This window comes from Penaeus vannamei, chromosome 37 (assembly GCF_042767895.1).
Source record: "Penaeus vannamei isolate JL-2024 chromosome 37, ASM4276789v1, whole genome shotgun sequence".
Classification (NCBI taxonomy): Eukaryota; Metazoa; Arthropoda; class Malacostraca; order Decapoda; family Penaeidae; genus Penaeus; species Penaeus vannamei.
The window spans coordinates 13388297-13393296 of NC_091585.1; the positions used below are offsets into that span (position 1 = coordinate 13388297).

Here is a 5000-nt window from a genome sequence, read left to right on the forward strand (position 1 = left end):
GGGGGTGGTGGGGGGGGGTGAGAGGGAGATTAGGTGTCTGTAGGGTGGAGGGGGTGGGGGGAGGGAGAGAGAGGGAGATTAGGTGTTTGTAGGGTGGAGGGGGTGGTGGAGGAGGAGAGAGAGGGAGATTAGGTGTTTGTAGGGTGGAGGGGGTGGTGGGGGAGGGGGAGAGGGAGATGGGGGAGATTAGGTGTTTGTAGGGTGGTGGGGGGGGGAGAGAGAGGGAGAGAGGGAGATTAGGTGTTTGTAGGGTGGAGGGGGTGGTGGGGGGGGAGGGGGGGGAGATAGAGGAGATTAGGTGTTTGTAGGGTGGAGGGGGTGGTGGGGGGAGGGGGGGGGAGAGAGAGGGAGAGAGGGAGATTAGGTGTTTGTAGGGTGGAGGGGGTGGTGGGGGAGGGGAGAGAGAGAGGGAGATTAGGTGTTTGTAGGGTGGTGGGGGAGGGGGGAGAGAGAGGGAGATTAGGTGTTTGTAGGGTGGAGGGGGTGGTGGGGGGAGGGGGAGAGAGAGAGGGAGATTAGGTGTTTGTAGGGTGGAGGGGGTGGTGGGGGAGGGGGTGGGAGAGAGAGAGGGAGAGAGAGAGGGAGATTAGGTGTTTGTAGGGTGGAGGGGGTGGTGGGGGGAGGGGGGGAGAGAGAGGGAGAGAGGGAGTTTAGGTGTTTGTAGGGTGGAGGGGGTGGTGGGGGGGGAGGGGGGAGAGAGAGAGGGAGATTAGGTGTTTGTAGGGTGGAGGGGTGGTGGGGGGAGGGGAGATTAGGTGTGTGTGGAGGGGGTGGGGGGAGAGAGGGGAGATTAGGTGTTTGTAGGGTGGAGGGTGGTGGGGGAAGGGGGTGGGGAGGGAGAGGGGAGATTAGGTGCGTGTGTGGAGGGTGGTGGTGGGGGGTACCTGTGTTTAGGGGGAGGGAGAGAGAGGGAGAGGAGATTAGGTGTTTGTGTAGAGGAGGTGGGGGGAGGGAAAGATTAGGCGTGTGGGGGGTTACCTGTGTTTAGGGGGAGGGAGGGAGGGCAGGGGGTAGGTGTGAGGGGTGGGGGGGGATGGGAGGGAAGACGTGGGTGAGGAGTGTTTAGATGTGTCAGGGATTTTTTTTTTTTTTTTAGATTTTTTTTTTGTGTGTCATGATGCCCCCTTTTCACTTTCTAGGAATTTTTCCCTTTATGTTGTCAATACTTTTATATTAATTTGGAAAACATCCTTCCCTGGTAAATAGAGACAAAGTATAATATCTTACAGTGTAATAGTAACCTAACAAAACATGCATCCATGAATTGGAAAATATATATTGAAATAACATAAAAGAAGCTTCTTAGTTCACTTTTTTTCTCATTTTTCACGAGACCACTAATTCTAGGCTTCAGTAATAACAGACAACGTAAGGCACTTTCTAAGCGCAATCGATTTCGCTTTTTCTTTCTTTCTTTCTTTCTTTCTTTGCCTATTGTTTGTTTGTTTGAAAAGTAGGGGTGACTTGTATATTTCGCTTTGCACAGATGTTACACGAGGAGGAATCAGACAGTTAGTCCTTCATGTGTGTGTAGGTTTATTTGCAGTATTTAGCAGAACCACCCCGTCAAAAAAAAAAAAAAAAAAAAAAAAAAAAAAAAAAAAAAAAAAAAAAAAAATATATATATATATATATATATATATATATATATATATATATATATATATATATATATATATATATATATATATATATATATATATATTTATATGGTAATAGATTATTGATAAATAAACATAAACATAAATATTAATGAATAGTTAAATAAATAATAAGAAATATGAAATGATAAACAAACAGATAATAGAAGGAGAAATGACAATGATATTGATAAAGATGATAATGATAATGATGATAATAATGATAACAATAATAATGAATTACGAATGAATATATAAATACATAAATAATTTTAAAAAACACACATGCGCTTCCCAGTTTGGAAACGTAAGGGTAAGACTAGTGTTTCTGGGGCAGGATGTGGGGGGGGCGAGGGGAGGGGGTGTTGTTTTGGTGGGGGAGAGAGGAGGGCGAGGGGGGTTAGAGGGGAGAGGGGGCAGCAGTGAGAGGGAGGAAGCGGAATGGGGTGAAGGGAGATGTCGAAGGGATATGAGGACACTGTAGGGGCCTGGAGGGGGTGATTGGGATAAAGAGGGTGGGAGGAGGGGGTGGGGGGAAGGGATGGGAGAAGGGTAAAGAGGGGGATGGGGGGTGTGAGGGAAGGCTATGTAGGGGGGAGGGAGAGATAGGGCGCATTGGGAAGAAGGCTCGGGAGGGGGAAGGAGTCGGGCAAGGGAGGGAAGGGATGGGGCGATGGGAGGAGGGCAATGGAGGGGAGGGGGAGGGGGCAAGGGAGGGAGAGGTTGCAAGGAGCGCAAGGGAGGGGAGGGGGAGGAGGAGGAGGGCAAGGGAGGGAGAGGAAAAGGAGGGCAGAGAGGGAGAGGAGGGGAGGGTTAAGGGAGGGGAAGGGGAGGAGAGGAGGAGGGCAAGAGGGGGAGGGAGAGAGGAAAGGAGGGCAAGAGAAGGGGAGGGGGAGGTGAGGAGGACAAGGGAGGGGAGAGGAGGGAGGGTTAAGGGAGGGGGAGGGGGAGGTGAGGGAGGGCAAGGGAGGAGGGAGGTGAGGAGGGCAAGGGGGGGAGGTGAGGAGGGGCAAGGGAGGGGGAAGGGATGGGAGGAAGGCAAGGGAGGGGAGAGGAGGGAGGGCAAGAGAGGGGGAGGGGAGGGGGTTAGGTGAGGAGATCAAGGGAAGGTGATAGAGAGGGGGAATGGGGTAGGATAACGAAGGAAGGGAAGATGAAAAGATAAAGAGGAAAGAGAAAGGACGAGAAGAAGGGAGTGGAAGGGAAGGGAGAGATAAGAGAGAAAGGAGGATGGAAGAAGATGAGAGAGAGAACATAGGGGAAGAAAGGAGAAAAGACAGAGAAAGGGAAAAAGGAAAGGAAGAGCAACAGATACGGAGGAAAAAAAAACGAAAGAAGAAATAGAGAAAATGAAATAACAAAATCGAAAAAGAGAAACACGACCAAAAAAATGGAAATAAAAGAGACATGCAAGAGGTCTGAAAGGAACCAAAGAAATGGAAACAGAGAATTTTCCAGAAGATTAAACACCAAAGATCGAAAGGAAACGAAAGGTTTTATAGGGTTGGACAGTGCGTGTGGGCGTGTCTGCGGGTGTGGGTGTGTGAGTGTGTCTGCGTGTGTGTGTGTGTGGGTGTGTATGTGTCCGTGTGGGTGTATATTTGTGAGTGTGTCTATGTCTATGTGTGTGTGTCCGTGTGGGCATGTGTGTGTGTGTGTGTATGTGTATGTGTCCGTGTGGGCGTGGGTGTCTGTGTATCCATGTGTGTCTATGTCTGTGTGTGTATCCGTGTGGGTATGGGTGTGTGTGTGTGTCTGTGAGCGTGTCTATGTCTGTGTGTGTGTCCGTGTGGGTATGGGTGTGGATGTGAGTCTATGGCCGTGTCTGTGTGTATCTGTGGGTGTGTCTGTGTCTGTGCGTGTGGATGTGTAAGTGTGTCTGTGAAAGCTTACGTGCGTGTTTGCATATGCCTCCATGTGTGCGTGTCCATGTACCTATGTATGTGACACAATTTCCTTCGGAGCGTCTGTCAAAATATTTATATATTCTACTTCCATCGCTCAAAAAAATCGCAGGAAAAAACAAGAAAATATGATGTCATTATTCTTAGAAAATCGCAAATCTTGGCGCTTTTTTCGTATACACTTCCTCTTTGAAGGCGCTGAGTCATTGTCCGTAAGGGTCAACTTTCTTTGACTCTAATGCGACAACAACGTCCTTATCGGCAGGAGTGGTCTCATTTCGTCTTTTCTTGCTTGCTCTCTCTCTCTTTCTCTTTCGTTTTCTTTATCTTTCTTTCTTTCTCTCACTTTCTTTCTCTTTCGTTTTCTTTTTCTTTCTTTCTTTCTCTCACTTGCTCTTTCTCTTTCGTTTTCTTTTTTCTTCTTTCACTCATCCTCTTTCATTATCGTTTTTTTTATCTCTCTCTTTCATTCTTTCTCTTTTCATCCTTCGTTAAAATAGAGAAATAGGACAAGAAAAGGGGTATAAGGGCAATAGGGATGAAAAGGAAATTATGAAGATAAAAATAATAGTAGTAAATAATAACAATGTTGACAATGATATCAGTATATCAATGCTGATAATAAAGACAATGATAACTATAATAATACCGATAACTATAATATTCATCATGACAAGGATCGGCAATTAAGGCAACTACAATTATCAACTGTATCATGATAACGATAACAAAAATAACAATAATGTGCTGAATAATGATATTGCTTAGAACTTCAACAGAAAAAAACAATAGCATCATAAACTATAAGACAAAAATAATAATGAAAACCAGAATGTTGAATGACAGAATTCGAGGAATGGTGTTGGATTCGGGCGAAGGGGATTCTGATGATAAAGGTGGTGTCAACATCATTGAAGATGGTTGGATAATGATGCTGAAATATACACAGTCTGTATATATCATCCTTAGCATTATCTACCTGCATGTATCTATCTGTTTGCTTGTTTTTTTCCATCTATGTCTACATCTCTCTTTCTCTCTCTCTCTCTCTCTCTCTCTCTCTCTCTCTCTCTCTCTCTCTCTCTCTCTCTCTCTATATATATATATATATATATATATATATATATATATATATATATATATATATATATATATATATATATATATATATATATAAAGAGAGAGAGAGAGAGAGAGAGAAGAAGAAGAAGAAGAAGAAGAAGAAGAAGAAGAAGAAGAAGAAGAAGAAGAGATAGATAGATAGATATAGATATAGATATAGATATAGATAGATAGATAGATACATAGATAGATAGATAGATAGATAGATAGGTAGATAGATACATATACATAAAAATAGGTAGATAGATAGATAGATAGATAGATGTATATATAGAGAGAGATAGACATACAGATTACAGGTAGGTAAGTCTGTGTATATGTAACTCTGCCTGGC

At 44.6% G+C, this 5000-nt stretch overlaps 1 protein-coding gene across 1 annotated transcript in view; it reads right to left on the reverse strand.

Annotated features, from left to right (window-relative positions):
- Positions 1–5000, reverse strand: part of LOC138859113 (uncharacterized) — a 127473-nt gene that overhangs the window by 25442 nt on the left and 97031 nt on the right. The gene's annotated exons all lie outside the window — the stretch shown is intronic.